The sequence below is a fragment of the Cotesia typhae genome, unplaced genomic scaffold, assembly GCF_013202065.1.
Source record: "Cotesia typhae breed Kobodo isofemale line unplaced genomic scaffold, CoteBio_Ctyphae contig_33, whole genome shotgun sequence".
In the NCBI taxonomy this organism is placed as follows: Eukaryota; Metazoa; Arthropoda; class Insecta; order Hymenoptera; family Braconidae; genus Cotesia; species Cotesia typhae.
This window is the reverse complement of record NW_027423741.1, coordinates 2,111,253-2,131,894: the sequence shown is the minus strand read 5'-3', so window position 1 is coordinate 2,131,894 and position 20,642 is coordinate 2,111,253. Positions and strand designations below refer to the sequence as shown.

Below are 20,642 nucleotides of genomic sequence, written 5' to 3'. Positions count from 1 at the left end.
AAAAATTAAATTGATTGTTGGGTTTCATTACTATAAAAAATAAATTATTAAAAATAATAATAACTGAAAAATAAAAAAGAAAATACAAAGTTTTTGAGATGACATAACTGCCAGAGAACTCTCAGTACTGTGATGTGCGCTCTTACTCAAGGAAAAAGCCTTTAAAAGGACTGTGAAATAAAACGAGAAGAATATCAACTAAGAAGGAGTAAGAAGAATAAGAAGAAGAAGAAGGTACTCTTAGGTAAAATGTAAAATGTAAACTGCCGGCCGTTTTTCAACTTCATGTCGCCGTAATTAATGCTAAGCCATAAGACATTGTGCGGTTTTTTCAGGGATTACTTTCCCCCCGGACACAAACATTAAATAGCGTTGCACCTCTGGTGCAGGAGAATACCGCGGCGCCGGTTTAGCGCCTGCAAAATTTAACCCAAATAGTTAAAAGCTTCCCCTATAATATATATTATTACCAAGTCCTATATATCTATCTATATATATTGTATAGTGACTTTTTTATTGCTCAATAAACCAGTGTTATCGTAAATTATAAGATAAGCCTACTTTTCATTTGCCCTGTAACAGTTTTCCGATAAATAACTTAAAAAGAAAAAGAAGACGAAGGAAAAAAGTTTTTGTATTATTGAAAAATAAAATAATAAAAAAAGTTATATATTTATAAAACGAGTAATAATGTAGAATGAGTTTTAACTTTTTTATTCATTGAATATTAAATCGAATAGAAAGAAATTAGTTATTGGATTTATAGCGTAAACGGGAGGGGGATGCTGATGTATAGGCACTTGCTGTGTGAGCTTTTGACACGCACGTATTCGTGGATATAGATATAGATATGTGTGGGTAAGTAAATATATATGTACAGAGATTACTTGGGGGATGTTGACGCTGGTGAGATGTAAGTATTACAGTAAAAGGAGGGTAAAAAGGAAAAGGGATGTTATCATCATACCCCGGGTGTTCCTTTAGCCGTCTTGCTGTGTTATATTAGAATCCCCGTTGTGATGTTTTATGTTGTGCGACTTTGGTGATAAAGAAACGAGCGCTCTAATTAAAATTTCGTCTCTCGATACTGCCGAGCCATCTAGTACCTACGCTAGGATACCAGGCCTGCCCTAGTAATATAAGCGATACTAATTAACCGTATAAATATTGTTCAAGTTTACCAATAAATATTACTATTTTAAGAATTAATTAATTTTTTGTTTGTAATGGTATTTTTTTTTTTATAGAATTTCAAATAAGAAATTTGATCAATAAATTTATTATTATTGATCTTAATAAATCACAAAAATTAAATTTTTTTTAATCTCAAATTTAACAATTTTTTTCAACAATAAATTCCCTGTCAAAAAAAAAAATAGTTTTCACTTTTATCAATAAAAAAAATTATACGGATGAATTGAAAGATGAAAGTGATGTGAAACACCAGCACTAAATATTAAATAAAATCAATTGAATATTTTTCGAGTGATAGGCGAAATAAAAAACATCTCTATTTAAAAATAACAATAACAGCCACCAGTATTTTGTTATTTTATAAAAGCTGAGTAGCATATTTAAACAGGACTTTGGAGTGTTATTTATCTGACGGAAATCATAACCATAACTCGGTTTCCATGGGAATTGTTTGGCAACAGGTGGGGAAAATATCCACGCACCGAGCATACCACATCAGAAGCGTTTGCAGTGCCAGTACCAGAAGTAGAAGCAGAGGAAGTAGAAGTAGAAGTAAAAGTAGAACCAGAACCAGAACCACCAGCATTGCCTGGCAGAGGCATCAGGGCGAGTATCAACATCAACATCTACACTGAGTTTTAGTAGTTGTCGGTATATGCGTCCCAGCACAATTTTCGTTTAGCGTCTCTCATCGTCTCTCGTTCCCGGTTCGCCCATCCACCGAATTTACTCTCATTAATTTAGCACAAATGCCGCGGTAAAGACGAGCAATCGACCGTACCACCAGCATAAAATAATTAATTTTGACTATAATCACTAAAATTTATATACTAAACTCTTTTTACTTCAGATGTTTAGTTAATTTAAACTCACAATTTTTATTGTCACTCTGGTTATTACTTATTACTATAAATTAAATCTCTGTTTTATTTAATTAATAAAACTTTCTATAATTACCCTCCTGGGTGTTTTAAATTAAATTCACTGAATTTAATTAAGTATTTTATTTACGTTTCTCCGTTAATTGCTAAGAATTACCGAAATTTACCCGGAACAATAACAAATTGTTTATCAACGCTTGTAATTCAAATTAAAGTGGTAATATCAAAAAATTATAAGAGACAGTTTTTGCAGGGGATTTAATTCTGTGTAAAAAAAAATCCTCACAATTTTTTTCTCGACTTTTATCCTTTAAACAGAATGACAATTTAAAGTTTATATTTTTTATGAGAATCAAAAATTGACATCTCATAATTTTGATTCATAACTTTAACTTCCCTGGAAATAATAAATGTATTTTTGAATAATTCCAAGTTTCGTACCGAAAACCGTCAAACCCTGGTATACCGGACTCGAAAACAAGGCACAAGAGTGGTTAGATGTGGACCAGACTCTAAATTCCCGAGGGTGAGATCAGTTATTTAGGATTTGGAGTCTTAGCTCGACACCTTCGACACTGCCAGGGTACCTACAATAAATTTACGTCAACAAGACGGTGCCAAAACAAGAATAAGAACAAGAACAAGAACAAGAAGAACTAAATACAGAACAGTCCATCAGGATATTACTGAGTACATAAATTTATATACCCGAGCAGAGTTTATTTATTGAATCAGGCTGAGTTTTAATAAACGAGAAAGTAAATTGTTTAAAAGCTCCAGTGCATTGAAATTTAAATTCAAATTCAAATTTAAATTATTAAATACATAAAATAAGATGTCTAACGCACAAAGAAATTTCGGATTTACAAACATGATTGTTAAGTTTATTAGAATTGTAAATTCAAAGTTTAAGGTAAAATAAATTTGTAATAAAAATATAAAAATAGTTGGGTTGTTGCTGTTGCTGCTGCTGTAGTAACCCGTAGGTTCTATTGAAATGTAAAGCAACCAGCGAATCGCGCGTCAACTGGCAGGTGTGTAACTTTGTTAGCACTTTCAAAGAATAAAAATAAAAGTTAAAATAAAATAACTTTTATAAAAATAGCGTTGGTAGCATCAGCTGTCAGCCAACCAAGTACCCGAGGAAATCCGCAGTTTGCTATTAATTTCTCGGGTATTAATACTTCGGGTATTAATTTTTTTTTTTTTTTTTTTTTTGGATTAAAGCTATTTTTAATCGCTAATTTTTCTACTCCCGAAAGTTATTTTTATGAGTCACAAATCGAATCAGAGACAAAAAATGTCGGGGAATTTTTATTATCAAAATAATCTAAAATAATTATTTTTGTTTTTATTAAATAATTAACAAAAATAACTGTGATGAAAATCAAAGATTTTTTTTTCTAAGTTAAATAAAAATAAAAATTATTTAATTTTAAAAATACTTTGATAATGTAAAATTGTGTTGATTGAGAACCACTGAATAGTATAAAGATATTTTTTTTAGCTTGACTGTACCGCGGCGGCCACATACCGAACCACGGTTTGAATTACAATCGGTGCATCCTGGCGTCTCGTCCGGTGAGTTTGCGTCTCGTTAACCATATTCTCAGGTAACTTTGCATTACCAACCTCTGCTGCCCGGCGAATGAAAAAATTACAACGTAAATAATAAATAAAAATAAAAAAATCTCTCCACACACACGCATTTACACACAACAGAAACGCGCGGACATAAAAAGCGAATATCTAGTATGTATAGAAAAAAAAAAAAAAAAAAAAGCTAAAAAAATAAATAAAATATGAATAAAAAAGCAATAAAATTCGTGGCACGTTAAAATAATAAAATCGCACCAATAATCCCGGTGATTGCTGCGATATTGCGTAACACCTTACAAATGTCGAGTTTAATTTTCATACGGTATCATGAATTAGATAAACGGATAGATGCTGATGGATCAATTGAATCACTTACGGACCAACGGAATCACGTATCTCGAATTTGCTGGCTGTCAAACGGAAAATAGTAATAGTAATAGAGCCGGAGATCGAGATCAGGACAATTACGCTTTAATTCACCCACTGAAAACCGTGCTTTGTGAACGTCTTATATTAATTATAATGAACAGAAGGTATTTAAACCCGAGAAATTAATAAACAGGAGACAAGAAAGTGTGCAGGAAATTGGCAAAAGATATGTAGTAATGCGGTAACGGAGCGTGAATTTCTTGGCACGACAGCTTGGAGCCTTGACCTTCGTGCCTTGTTCCCAGTACCTCTCTATCCTCATAGACACCACACACAACTTGCTCATACTTATACTACTCGTCTCTTTCACTTGCTCCGGTCGTATTTAATATATACATATATTATATTGAGTGTACACTGTACTGTACAGTGGTTGGATTGCTTGTATTACTATTACAGCCTATCACGCCCGGCATTTCTTATAAAATCTATCTTATTATTATAGCTATATATATGCCTTTGTCTGCTATTCACCTTAAGTGTCTACCATAACTTATAATACATTACTAACATTACACATTGCAGATTACATACATACATAAATTAGTACGATTGTGTATGATATAATAATATATATACTGAATCAGTGTCTCGACAAATCACGAAATAAATATTTCCCACGTTAACCGGTTTTACATATCATTTGCGATCTTTATAATAATTTATCAATTTATGATTATTAAATAATATTTACAACAAATTATTTATTTTTTTATAATAATAGTAATATTATTATTATTATTTGACAGTGAGAAATAATATCTCACGCTTAAGTCCATGAAAAGATGAACGCAAGCAGCATTATCACTTGTTGAAGACCGTCACAGCAATGTGTGCCCAGCCATGTGTGGTTACAACCAACACCCAAGTATGTATGTATAAACGCACGTACATATATGTATATACAAAGAGTTCGTTCAACATCCGTGGACGACTGAGCTTGTACAGGCACTCTCAAAAATTACATCCCTTTGACTTGCCAAAGCACATCCAATCCATGTGTTATATACTATTTACTATGTACTATACCTAACCGTTGATACACATTAAACTAAAGTAATCACAAACATACAATTTTATCAAACTTTCTACTCATGATAAATAAAACCCTGGCGAAATTGGCCCGTAAAGTAAACTTTCCGGGTGTGAAAGTAAGTAAAAGTACAAGTGAGCTAGGATTATAAAAATAAAACAAAGTTATCCAGAGATAAACGTATTGGGTACTAGGTACTCGGTACTCAGTCTTGGCTGTTGGTACACGTAATCTGTAATGCTATTACGGTGATAGAGTTTAATTTGTGTAATTTGTGTGTTGGTCTTTATTCTCGACTCCTATCTCGACGTGTCGCGTATTGGTACGGGCACGTTGCACGTTGCTGTAAATTACCCGATACGCCGACAGAAGAGCCGACACACCGTTCGTCGGTGCGTACAGTACCACACGACTAATTCCGTGGAAAACGTGAGCAAACTTCAAATCACCGGGAATCCTGGCTCCAATTGACCCGACGACACCTAATTGTCGATTGACAAGCGACGTTGCCAACGTTTAGGCTACATATACCCTCACGCGTTACAAATGTACATATACATATATGTTTAGGCACATTTTTGTTGGCACACCATACATTCATTCAGATTAATTTGTCAGATAAAAATAGAATTATTTTATTAACTACTTATTGTGCAATATAATAATTGATTTTACTGTAATTAATAAACTAGCTATTTAACTGTTAGATAAATTTAGGTCCCATCAATTTCGTTCTATTAAGTAATAAATATTTGGCTATTGCAAGTTAGAAAAAGATATTAGATAATTATTAAAATTATAACTTCTTTTTTTTTCGGCGCTTTATAAAAAAAAAAATTAGAGTTAACTGAATAAAATATTATTCATTAATAAATTTCAATATCACATTTAATTGATACTGAATAAAATTAAAATCTGAGAATGTAAATAACCTTCTATTAAATAAAAATAACAAATAAATAAGTCTTTCAGTGTCAGAGTATAATATTATAATAATATAGTAGTTACCAGTTGTAACATAAATACCATTTCATTTTCCATCTTCTACATTCGTAAGCCGAGAACTTTTATATAAGTGTTAATATTAATTGGAGACTTTAGTCACGGTTAATTTAAGAAGACGTTAATCATCCGGATGAGACGTTGACGCGTTACTTTTCCAGCCGGCATCGAATCGGCAGCGGTTCTCATTCTCTTTTTCTTAATAAACAAATGCACTGTATAATATAAAATGCGTTATACATCGCCTTAACAAATAAAACCTCACATCAAATACAATATACAGCATATTAATAATAATAAAATAAAAAACCAACATAACACCGGGCTTTATACTTCTTATATTATGCTCACACACGTAAGTAAGCATATATGTACAAAATTAAACGGTGTATCGCGTGTCGAGTGCGACATGTGGTGTATTTGTTATCGCTTATCGCCGTTGAATCCATTGCACAAAGCAGACGTAACTTGGCTGCAATTTTAACTGAGAACTGATAGGCTTATCGTTCACACTATTGTTACTTTTGTCAATAAGAAAATAACTTTACACGTACACCTACATGTCCATATTAACACGCATATATACACAAAAGTGCTGAAGGTTTGTAATTTACTCTTCATTTCGCTTTATGCACGTGTTATTTGAGAACAATAAGATACAAGTGTCTTTTTTCTCGCGTTTGTATTACGTAAAATAAACGTCAACGCTATTATTCCGGAAATCTTTTATCATTCCACGTAAATAGTTATTTTACATTTATAAATTTCCATACAATCAAAATAATGAATTCAATCGTTAAAAATTATTTTATTAATTTTTATAATTGTGCAAAACTTTTAATAACTAACTTGAAGGCTGCCGGAGTTATAGTAATAATAATAATAATAATAATAATAATAATAATAATAATAATAATAATAATAATAATAATAATAATAATAATAATAATAATAATAATAATAATAATAATAATAATAATAATAATAATAATAGATAATATAGCAATTGTTGTTTACTGATTAATATTTATATTTGATATAGCAAAAAAATTCAAAAGTTATCTCGTTAAAAATTTTCTTAAATATATGCGACGATATTGTACTCAGCAAGCACTTGTAAATATGTGCCATTAAAATTACTTAACATTTCTTCCTCTCCAGATGAATAAGTTGTACAATATAATATATATACGCATAATAGTGTTTTATAATATAAAACGTCAGAGCAAGCTTTGCTTGTATTGTATATTGACTCTTTTCAGTCCATAATATTTTGTTAAAAGTTAACTCGCGTAATAATTGTATCGAGTATTATTATACACCCTACGATAATAATTACTCAAACTTTTGGAAAAGCTCCAAATGGGATATGACTTCTTTATGAAAGGTCTAGAAAATACATCCCCGGGCCTTGGTTAGTGTTACTGTATCGTGGTATGGTTAGTTGTTGTTATTGCTCTATGAGGGAGAGAATACAAAACGTCGATCACTGGATCCTGGATCACCGGGAAATGGCTCCTGTGGGTATGTGTCGGATATACTATGCGATTCGCGCTTTCACGAATTCTTTATCTAAAGACCGTACCGGTATTTCATCCCGAAGGAATTCGATGAGTCCGAGTAAAGGCAAATTACTCCCAAGGGATACATTTACAGTCGGATTTCAAGATCGCAGAGATGTTTTCCTATATACAGATTGACGTTAAGGATTATCGAGCTGCTTCTTTTATAATACGTTCCAAATTTTTTGTTTTGCTTTAGAAATATAAATTTTTTTTAATTTTAAAATAAAAAACTCCTATTTTTATAATTTTAAATAGTGATGTAATTGTTGGAAATTTTTTCTATACCAAAAAATTAATTTTCGATTAAAGAAAAAAAATTTTTTAGACTCTACAAAAATTTTTTTTAAGCCAAGCCAGGTAATTTCTTCATACGAAAATATTTTTGGCCAAGTAGGAAAATTTTTATTTAAAAAATGTATTGTTTCTCATAATTTAAGCAAAATTCTTGATAGATGATAAATAAAATACATTATTTAGGGATATGCAGGGTAGAATAACATTCATTTGAGCGAAAAACGCGGTTGTACTCATGGTGAATAAATATTATTGATTGTACTGCAAATAAAAATATTTCTACTGTTAAAATAAATATTTAAACCACCGATAAACAATAAATAACACCACAAATATATTTATATTGTTTTGTCTGCTATTGAGTGTGGAGGAAATACCGCGGATTTAAAACTATAAACCCTCGATTTGAAGCTTGGAATAAATTTATCATGTACTTTTACCGGATTATATAACAATAAATAAATGTACATGTTATTTGTATGCATAAATAATAATATTTTTGATGCAAATAAGAAGTTAAAAATGAAGTAGATAAATTTTAGAAATTGCGAAACGTTTCAGAGATATTTATCAACTGGACGTTTTGTCACGTCAATAACGAGGCAAGGCATATTTGTGTGCAAAAACATCTGGACCCTTTTTTCTTTGTATTTGTGTTATTTTGCTCTTGCGACTCTCTTTCATATTTATCCACGTGTGTGCAGAGGAACAGAAGAAGACAGGAGAGGATACGAGTGGTGTTGCTGTTACAGCTGGTACCTACACTATACTATACCACCAACTCACCCTGTACTGTATGTACCGCGAAACTTTCTTTCTTTGTTCTCGGTTCAACGCATGCGCACATTAAAGAATTACTTATTCTTCTGAAACATTCTTTCATTCTCTTTCCATAATTATTTGCGAGAGAAAAAAACTAGGAAAAAATAAAAGCTTTTATCGAATATTTAAAAGCACATTCGCGTCCTACTTTCGTCAACTTTTTAAAAGTAACATTATACAGGCTGCACTGTGTTTAGAATTTTTTTTAAAAATATGTATACACCCGCCTGTCGTTCAAATCATTTTTAAAACGCCCCGTATTATGCTTCTTTTTTTAACTCTCTGACACGGTACTTTTACGCTCTATTTTTTTTTTATTTTATAAATTACATTATACTTGATACGTTAACTTTAATCAACCAAAATTTAATAAGGTGAATACATTTAAAAAAAAAAAAAAAAAAAAAAAAAAAAATTGAAAATTTAAATATTAATATTGTTTATTCCATAAACAGAATAAAGAGTTCAAAAAGCAACTGAAACACGCAATCAATTTTTAATAAACCGGTGAAACATGAAAATCCAATAAAATTTTTGTGGTGACCCAAGTGAACCGAACCATGACCCGAATAGTTTGGAAGCATGTAAATATACCTTCGATTTGATTGCGACCGCGCGACGACGCAGTGTTGCCAGAAATAAACATCGGAGCCGTGTGTGTGGTGAGAAAAAAATTATTTAATCGTTGGAACACGTACGAGTTGGAAAAGAAAAAAGAAATAAAAACAATATATGATAGAGAGAATTAATAAATAAAATAGAAAAAAGAACACACTTTTTCTGTTAAATTACTAAATAACTATGTATTGATCGCGCTTTTACTCGTTATACGTGACGATAATTGCTCTGTAAAATAATGTGTTGTCCCTGACGCAATCCTCCGTACACATAACAGCGAATTGGTCATCAAAACAAGTAAATAGCGTGCACAAACCCTCCTTGTGGGGCTAATACATACTACATTTCTATTTTACTCCATTTCTATCCACCGCAGCAAAGATGAAGGCACCAACAAGCAAAAGTAATCAACACTAAATAGAAGAGAAATTAGTTTTTTTTTGTATGGAGGTGGAATTAAAACCGAAAACAGAAAACACAAAATAGTTTTAGTTATAAAATAGAAAAAAAAAAAAATCATAACTGCGGATTAATGGGACCATAACGAAAATTTTGTTTGATATCTTTCATATAAATCTGTCCTGAAAATCGTTTATTATTCTTTCCATTTCCTGCATCGTAAACTGCCAAATGTGATATGTATTTATATATACGTAAACAACAACATATGTACGCTACAAAATGAATTTACTGGCACATATGAATATGAAATGGCAATGGCTCTGTGCAATGCTCGTTTGGACTCAGAGAGTTCAAGATAGACCGGATAGCAGTAGATTCAATGAAATTAAAAGATGAGATGAGATTAAATAATAATAACCGCGAGTGAGATTTAGCAGTCGCGAAAGTCATAACTCATCGCGTTACTGTATATTTACTTATTTTAAAGACGTTAAATTGTCAAGCGAAAACAAAATGGCGGTCGTTAAACTTTTAGTGAAATAATAAAATCGGTGTGGTTTACGTTAACATTTCGCTTAACGTCAGCCGGAAGGCAGATGGTTACGGAAAATTAAAAGAAAGTTTAAATGCACCTGCTTCTTTTTATTCTTTTACTCATATTTCTACTTCATATTTTTTTGGTGTATTAAAGGAGTTAATACCTGAGTAGGTGAACAGGACAGACAGGCCAAAGAACACCTAGGTCCCTGGAAATTTATGCAGAATTGATTTTGACTATTTGACTATATATAAAAATTCATTTTAAACCACTAAAACTTGCTCTGGTCCAGGTGAAGAGTTACTTGGACTCTGGACGCTAGTAGAGAATCAATAATCAAGAAAAGTTGGCGTTAATTTTTAAGTGACATAAAAATTCATAAGCCAGAGTCAGTTTTTTGTCCCTCCATTTCTTGGCATGGGCTTTAATACAACAGACAAGAAGAAGTGATGTGAGGAATAGTACCCGAAATAAATAAAAATAATAAAATGGGTGAATGTGAAGAAAACAAGTCGCTCCGGTCCGGATGCTACCAAGGCTATTGAAATAATAATTACGAAATAAATAATTAAATTTTATTCCTGTTAAATATTTATTAGGAGACGCTCGTGCTTGTTTAAGTTAATTACGAGTGATAATTGTTATTTTCCTTGAAAGTTTGTACCAGAATCGGATGCAATGCAATAAAGTGAATATTTTAGAAAATTTATAAATTATTTTAATTTGATCAATCAGGGACATAATCATAAAAATTTGAGCAACTTTTAAGAGACATTTGATGGAGAAATTTATTACCAAGGCCCTGATGCCTGTAAACGAATGGCGAAGGTCGGTTAACCTTGAGAATGCGCAACTAGTGCCTCCACGTGGTCGTTTCGAACTTTCCTGCCGGTAATAATCTCGAGAGTGCGGTAGAGGGACAAAGTCGTTGTGTGCCAAGTAGTTTAATAAAAAAAAATTATGTGTAAAATAAAATAAAATAAAATAAAATAACGTATTAAGTATAAGAAAGAGCGAGAGGGAGCAAACCGTCTACCCATCTTTCAAAAGGAATTCTTAGTAGGGGAACCAGGTACCATACTCCTACTCTTTTTATTACATGTTATTCCTCGTACTCGTGTTCCATTCTCAGGCCAGCGTTTTATACGGGAATCTCGACTCGTCCTAAAAACATCCGCCACCACCGCATCGGTCAATTAATTGTCCAATTTTTCTCACTCCATTATGTTACGTAAAAATATATACATTTATTCATTTGTTGGTCTGTTGTGAAACTCGTTGCGACAGGTACCTGAATTAAATCGAAATAATTGGGACCTACATGCCAATATTAATTGAAATTGGAATTGAAGATTTTCCAAATGTTAGGAGTTTAATGTAATTAATTGTTAACAGATTTAATGGATCTATTTTAGCGATCTTAGATTCAAAATGCCTGATTTTTTTTAATTTATTCAATGAATGAGTTCTTAAAATCATTGAAGACAAATATTTGACCAAATTTTACTTCTACTTTCACTTTTACACGACTTTAATCAAATTTTTTGTAGGTTAAATTATAATTATTGAAATTTATCCCTGAAATTTTGAAAAAACTATCAATTATTCTGCCTATGAAGATAAAAGTGAAATTTGATTCTTGCAATGGTCAAAATACACTGCTGCTCCAATAATATCAATCCAGTAGACACTAAATCAACAGTCTAAATTTTTGGAGTAAATTTTAAAAATTTTGAAAATCACGTGACAGCGTTAAACTTAACAGCTGGACAATATAATTTTGTAATTATATATAAAAGTGAGTACTTAAATCTTAAGAATAATTTTATGTTCACCTGTCTGCTAAATTGCAAGCTGAGACTTGATGGGCATTGTACCTACTTACAGTGAGACCCAACCCAAGGGACTTATGTATTATGTACTATTGTGTAGTATTAGTGTTAAATGTTTGCATGTGTGTATGAATGTATATACTTCGGCCTTAGCCGTATGGAAGAACAAAAGCCGTTTTGAGCGCACAATGCCAAGGGTTCCCAAACCGGTCAGACAACTCAGCAAGTAGACAGAGGTTTGCAATGGTCTAGAAAATTTTTCTTTATTTTCAATACGCATATTGCCAACCTTGACAATTTAAACAGGGAGTATATCTTATCGCAAGATGGAATAAATATATATATTTTCAAGTTAGAATGCTCAGCAAGCGGTCAAAAATCTGGAGATTTTTAAGTGAATAATTGTGAATTTTATTCATATTTTTTTTTGTTTTAATTTATCTATAAGCCAACCGGTGAAAAATGAAAAATAATTTAATAGTAAATAGAGCTCTTGCGACTGAATAAATTTACGCGATGGTATACCTACATCCGCCTTCACTCACTATATATATATTTGAGCAAATATCAACACAAATATTTATATCTATTATTATAAAAAGCATTGCAGAGCAATGACATTATAAAAGCTCAACTCGACGAGACGTTTAGCCTTGTTATTAGATTTTTCACCACGATCATTTTTCAAACGTTTATTCCCACAAACATAAACAATATATATGTGCCTACGTCTACCGATATTTAATACCGTAATCGTTTATTCTCAGAAATAATGGTACTTTTTAATTCAAACAATTAAACATCCCGTGACGTAATTTATACACAAATATTTGTGATAGGATTCAATCTAATCTTCAGTGGTATTATATTTATTTCTCCTACATGAGGCTGTGTTAAGTATATAAAATGTGTACCTATATTTATTATCTACCACGTATCATAGTCATAAATTTTGAATTGAAATAAATATTTTTTTAATGCAGTCAATTTAAAAGTAATATTTAAATTTAAAAAATCTTCCTGAAGATAACAAGTTTAAAGATTTAATTTTAAATATTCAGGATAGGACATTCAACTTGATGCAAATTGAATTAAATGTTAATGAACCCATTCTGCCTAGACACAAAAACAAAGTTAATAACCTTAAAAAGAATTGTACAGTGAGTACAGACAATTTTCGGGTTATTGTACATAAATTATCACTTTGAGAAGATAATTAACGAATTAGATCCAAGAAAAAATTTTTGCTGGCTTTTATTTCAATAAAAAGACATTTAACAATTTTTTGTTCTCCATAAATAATTAAAAAAAAAAATTCTAATTTGTAATTTAAAAATAAAATAAATTTAAAAAAAAAATGCGGGTCTAGATTTTTTAAATTTATAATTATTTAAAAATATCCTCATGTCTGTGCTATTTAAAATAATTATTTCTATCGCAATTTATGTAAAAAAAAAAAAAAATAGAAAATTATGAAATTGTAAGCTTGCTTTTTCTTCAACATCACAAAGAAAAAATTTAATACGAAAGAAACGTGCTCGCAAACACAAACTCCATTACGCATTACATCAGTCACGTCCATAGCCAATAAATAAAATCCAATATAAAATGAAGTTTCAATAAAATTTTAGAAAATTTGACGGTAATAATACTCATTATTATTAAAACAGAGTAACACGTGCGAGCTTAAAACATAAAAAAATGTTTTAAATTTGTTGGTTAATGTCGGCGGACATGCGCCTTGAAAACGACGCCGGTTGTTACGGTACAGTGCTCATACTCATACCCATACCACAACACATACCCGGTTTAATGAGACTAAACACGCGGACCTAATTAAATGTCAAATAATATTTACAATTTAACGAGTAAATATAAAAAAAATAAAGAACACAGTTGCAGTCACATGACCACCGCCATGTTGAATTTAAATTAAACACCAACAAAAATTATAAAAAATAAAAATGAATAATAAAGTACATACCGATTGTATAAATCCAAGTAATGTGTCCACTGCACACACACTCACCACAATATTAATAATTATCAATGAATTAATAATAATAAATAGATGGCGGTTGTTTAAAAAAATACACGCACTGTTTGGTTAAAATGGAAGGAAGAGTAGATAGGTGTCTGGTACGTGCGATTTCCAACGTCGCAACAGCTCGACTGCTCACTGAAACTGAATAGATCAAATAAAGACGAGTTCAGACAGCCACTATACTATATATATGCATAAATATATACATATATCCATATATATAGTCAGTGTGTAATAGTTTTATTATCGGAGCAATAAAACGATAGACAAGAATTGTCAATTGCTGAGTATTAATTGTTAAATAATATTTTACCGCGTAAAATTTACACCTCCAGTAAAAAACAGTATCAAGTTATTTTTTTAATACTTTAAATAATTTTTAGTATTTAAAATAAAAATTAATAAACAATTACTGAACAAAACTAAAACAAATAAAATATAAAAAAAACTAGCGTGGTTATGTTTTACAAAAAAAATACGCGTAATATATCCAGCTAAGTTGTAGGCACGCCACGAGTGTATAACGACGCTAAAACTTGGCCACGAGTCTTCCCGATGAATAAGAGCGAGAGGGGAATTTATGGAGAGGGGGAAGGGGAAGTGCGACTCCTGGCGGCGGGGATGGGAGAAGGGCGAGCGCGGGAATTTTTTGAGTTAAGTGTAAGTGTAATGCAAGTAGGAAAGAGTAGAGAGTTTAGTGTGAGTGGTTTAGTCCGTATGTGTGTGGTATGTTTTGTACGCTAAGGCTTAGAGTGTTTTTATGTATATGCCGGTTATTTACTCGCATACACACACTCGGAGAATAGGGGGGGGGGGTCGAATGCTGGTTTGGTCTGATCAAGAAGGTGGTCGAAGTAGTCGGAGATACTGAGACAGAGTAAGAATTAGAGTGGGGAGCCTGGAAACAACGCAACGCTTCGGGTTTTATCGTTTAAATTCGTCATTACTCGAGATTAACACCAATACTATTATTTTTATACACACACAATACGCCAGTATCATTGAATCGGGTTTTATTGTACGTATATACTAATAACATTAGATAGGATTGTAGAGTCTTTTTAGTATGCAGAAAATTCTAATTATCAAATTTTTTTACTCCAAATTTATTAAGAAGAGATTCTATGACACTGAAGTTAGGACACTTCAAAATTTTTTTCTTGAAAAAAATAAACTAGACCTAGAAAATTAATTTGAAAAAATTGCATTAATAATTTTTTAAAGTTTCTAAATATGAAATTTAAAAAATAAATTTTTTTTGCTATAATTTATTTATTAAAAAAATTTTTAGATCTCTCAATTTTATTGTCATGGTGATTCTTTAAAATGTTCAGCTCGTAATTGTCCGAAAAATAAATTATCTGAGTAACCGAGACAAAAATATTGCACAATTTTGAATACAAGAAGTTTAATTTACTTATTTTCGCATAAATGAAGAATTTCCTGAAATGGAGTTAGACAATTTGCTGATTAGAACGTCGATATAAGAGTGTGTTTTGTATGTGAGAAGAAAATATACGCACGTGCTTCATGAACACACGTTCACATGTTCAGATATTAATATGATGGGTGGCGAGCTAAGCGAGTAAAGTGGAGAATAATGTGTTTTGTATTGGAAAGAAGAAATAAAAAAGATGTAATAAAAGTAAAAATATAAATCGGCAGACGGAGAACTAAGGCCGATTCGAGATATTATGGATGTATGAATGTATGTGTGTAGGGAGTATGGAGTTTGGAAAAGAGATGGTAGAACGACAAGACCTTGGTTACTATGACGTCGAGCCCTCGGGCGTTGCGCTTGAGCCGCGGGCCTTTGTCGCGCCGCTGAGTTCCCTCCGTTTACTGAGAACACAACGGAAGAAAGAAACCATGGGCGTCGCTTTTATTTCTTTCCTCATTCACCCTCATTCGGAAATTCTTTGTGTGTGTCGTATCACGCTGCTATCAAATCTTAATTAATCGATACGGAAATCTACGGAGAAAGTTTTGTTAGGAGACTTGGTTGCTGCTTTTGAGAGAGTTTTTTTTGAAAATAAAAATAAAAAAGCGCTTTTTTTATCTTCAATTTATGTAAATAAAATTTTGATTGAAGATAAATTAATATTTTGATCTGATTTTAAAAGTTTTTATATTTTTCTCATATCAAGCCTCTTCCTTGGAGAATTTTTCTCAGATATTACGCAGCGAATCTCGGAGTTTAGAATAAAAACGGTTACTAAAATTGACAACCAAGAATTTATAGTGAGAATTTTATTCCCTTTGTGTCTCACCATCGCGTCATTATATACATGCTCCATAAATATCTACCTTCTGTCTCTAAAGTTAGTGTACGTTCATATGTGTTTACACGAACATTGAGGATGAGAACCCACCGTCACTTTGTTCTCGTGTGCCCCAAGTTTACGTGCTTCAATCATTGTAGGCTCTCTACTCTATACTACTCTCTACATACCACTACTATATAACATAATACCATACAGCATACATATATGTATGTGTTTATGTGTACATACTTGCAGATGCACGACTGGCCCATGAGCGTCGACAACTATTTCCTCCGCTTACATCACAAAATCTACTTGATTTTATTTATACACATATACATAATATTATATTATGTAGAAAAGAAGAATGCATATAAATATTGTATTTAATCCGCTTCAATAATTACTTCACTTTTCTATCCTATACAAATATAAATATATTTGTTTACTAACGCCATATGTTCCTTGATTTGGTATATCAAATTTACTTTACCATAATTTTTACTTTGATGATAAATCTGGTTTAATTGACTAATTTATTTGCTTATTTTTTTTTTTTTTTATTCTCTGAATGTAATTTTTTATGACTGACATAAGCAAATAATTTATCAATATTATTTTTTATTTTTTAACTCGGTTTTACCGTTTTTTGACAAAAATTCAATAAATCATGATTGAAACATTTTTTTATAAATTATTGAAATTTTAACTCCGATCAAAAATTTAGGAAGATAAAACAATTTTTTATTATTGTTACATTTTATCATACGATGCATCAAAAATAAAATTATTAAAAAAAAAATTCGTCAAATTTTTAATATTTAAAATTTTATATCGCACTCATAATTTTTCGAAATATTTTTTCTATCATAAATTATTGAAAAAAAAATTTTTTTTAATTATTAGCTGACAGCTACTTTTAGTAGAAATTTTTCTCATAAAAATTACTGTAGCAGAAATAATAATAAATATAAAAAAACTTATAATTAAAGAGTATAACGCGCAATTACTCTCACCTTAAGATAATACAGGAACTAAATCTGAGCTGCCTGAAACAAAACTTAGTGTAACGATCTCAACAGCTTACCGAAACATAAGTTATTGAATTGGAAGCTCGCGTGTCTCTTGGCAACTTTGTGCGGATATTCCCAAGTATTTCCGATCTAATACTCGCTCTTACTCCGAATAGGATAGAAGTGCACTCAAGTATGGATACATACATCCATACATCGATAGGAAATGTCTAATAATGTGCATGTAGATCAAATTATGTGAATATAGGTATAAGCGAGGTTTTCTGCTCCGTCGATGCTATCTGCAGGTGACTACCGATACCTCAGAGACTCACAAGTCGCTTTGCCCTACCGCAGAATCGATTCACAGAGAACAGCGAGAGCTTATCACGTCCAATGTCGCGGGTCGCGGGAATAGAACGAATAGAGATGGGGATGAGGATGGGGACTCCGGAATGGAAGGTAAACACGGAGAGTTTACGGCTTAAAAAAAAACGATTTGCTATTCCCCTGTTACTCAAACTCACATGACCTTATTTCAAATTGCGGTGTGTTACTTATCCAAACACCCATTTTATATACAACCAACTCTGTACTCTCTACTCTACTCTGTATGTGTAAACATGAATACTTTTTAAGTGTATTGCTAAGTAATAGACTTCAACCCCATTACATCTTTTATATACTTGCTAATTTATTTTACTCATTTTCTTGAAATTTACTATTGTATTGTGGCCTACATTGATGTAAAAATTAACTTGGTTTGGGAGAAAAAATTTTGAATTAAGATTATTTTTAAGAATTTTATGATTAATGTTAAAAAAAAATAATATTGTCCGTATTTAAATTTCTAGCCTCGTTATTTGTAGAAAAAAAATTTTTAAAAACAAAAATTATTGAGAAAAGGGAAATTTACTTGAGAAAAAATTTATTAGTTCAAAAAATTTTCTCCAAAATTTATCTTTTAAATCAAATAATTTTTTTTTTAATTGATAATTTTGTAGGAAATAAAAAAATTTATCTATAGTAGTTCTTTAAATAAATTTGGAATAATTTCAGAAACAATAAAATTAATTAACCATGAGAGTTATAAAAATAATTTTCTAGAACACCAACAAATCTTATTCAATAAAAATCACTTAATAAACATAAATACATGCAGTAATTCACCCGAGATTATAAATACGCCACGAAAGTAATTTAAAATAACAAAAATATACACACAGTACAATTGCGTATTCTACAAAAAGAATAAAAAGTAGAAATAACACAAGTAAAGACACAAGGGTATAGATTTAATTCTCTTGGTTTTAGTTTTACGGCCCAGCAGTAGTGTTACTTGTAAAGCAGTGATTAAGCATATACATATGTATAAGTACATGTAATACGAAATATAAGTAAAGCAATCGTGTTGCGTGTTCATACTGTTGAGCAGTTGAGCAGTGACTCATTAAAATCGACCGTCCGGCGTTCTACTTTACGACACTGCATTTATATTAGCTCAAAAAAAAGAAAAGCTATTTCACACCCCCTGTATGTACACATAGACATATATCACCCCAGCTAATCAATCAATTCATCTCGATGCGAGCAGCGCATTTGCATAACAAATTTATATTTTTTTAATCTCCAAGTAGAGGCTCATTTCCCCGTTGAGTGATCGGATTCCGATAGCGTAAAGCAGCAAAGTACCAACCAACAAAAAAGAATTACTATTACCATAAAAACTAAAACCCGATAGATAAAAATAACTCATGTGTGTGATAATGATATAATAAAAATCCGCGTAAGAATACGAATGAGTTTATCAACTACTTATTACGTATAACAGGTTATATTTCCGTGCATGCCATTGATGGTGTATATTCATGGGGATTATTGTCGGTGGTTTTATCTTGACTCGCTCCAACGAGCCAATATTGCGCCCTGAACTCCGCACACACCTACCCATATACTCACACATGTGGATCTATCTATATATAAATACGTACACATGACAGCCGCGTAAAAGCATCTCATCATATGTGAACCGGTATAAGAGGGCGGTTGACAGTCTAGTGTACACATACATGTGTCTACACCATTACTCGGTGACATATGTGTAAGTGTATAAGTGTGTGAGGGTAGGGTAGCGTAGGCACCCTCGGTTGATCGGATTTTGCATACGAAAATTTGCATTGCACACCGCGAATACGCGAGTGCGGGTCAACGCTCGACATGACGCGAGAGCAGACGTTACCCTTAACGGGGGCCTGCATGCATACAGTGCCAGAGCTTTCAAATTATGCGGGTCCAGTATTTTACCAGCATTGCCTACCGCCTCATTCTCATCCAGATCCTGATCCACCAGACTCATAGTGAACTTCTATTGGCGCGGTGCGGTGTCCTCTCCGACTCACAGTACGTCCTATTTACCAAAGCACCGTAATCAGTAATATATTTAGGTGATGATGCGAGCAGTGAATAGGACTCTTGAGGCAGAACGAGCTGGTCATTGCGTTGACATCATTTGCCAGTCAATATATATAGCTTAAATGCGTATGCATGTCACATTTGTGTGAGTGTGAGGAGGAAAAGCTTTCAGATCCTCGATGATTTACCTTTGCTGTAAATTCCCCCAATTCATTGAATGTGACCCCCGAACATGTGCGCATTACGAGGCTTATGTACAAAGGATTATAGGTGATGCTGAACAAAATGGGTTTATCGTTAAAATCCTAGTAAAATCAAAACATTATGTGCAGTAGTAGTAGTTGTTGTTGGTGTTGTTGTTATTTTTGTAGTGGGAGAACAACATACGAGTATGACGATAATATTACCGTCGTCAAACTGTACCCTTTTATATATTTACGCCCTTGGGTTGTTCATCAGAGCTTGCAATATTTTACCGCGTATTTTAACCGACAACTCATGCATAGCTATAAAACACGCTTGATGTATCAAAAATAATAACCGGGAAGACAGCTGCGGGTGCAATTATACTGCAAATCGATCGACTGTCATTAATTATTTTTCTTGTTTTTATTTATTTTTTTAGAATTTTATATCGCGATGTATAATATCAATAAACAGGCATACATGATTTTGCTTTTATTCGGTGGGAGTTTCTATC

General features: G+C 31.9%; 1 protein-coding gene across 12 annotated transcripts in view; it reads right to left on the bottom strand.

Annotated features, from left to right (window-relative positions):
• Window positions 1-20,642, bottom strand: part of Heph (polypyrimidine tract-binding protein 1 heph) — a 166,498-nt gene that overhangs the window by 109,186 nt on the left and 36,670 nt on the right. For 7 of the 12 annotated variants that reach the window (XM_074241073.1, XM_074241074.1, XM_074241063.1 and 4 more), the window contains one exon: window positions 14,194-14,394. The exons of 4 other annotated variants lie outside the window; for them this stretch is intronic. The gene's annotated coding sequence lies outside the window, so the exon portion shown is untranslated. Of the gene's footprint in view, window positions 1-14,193; window positions 14,395-14,566; window positions 14,771-20,642 lie in introns of those variants that run through there. One more of the 12 variants, XM_074241066.1, reaches the window with a different exon arrangement.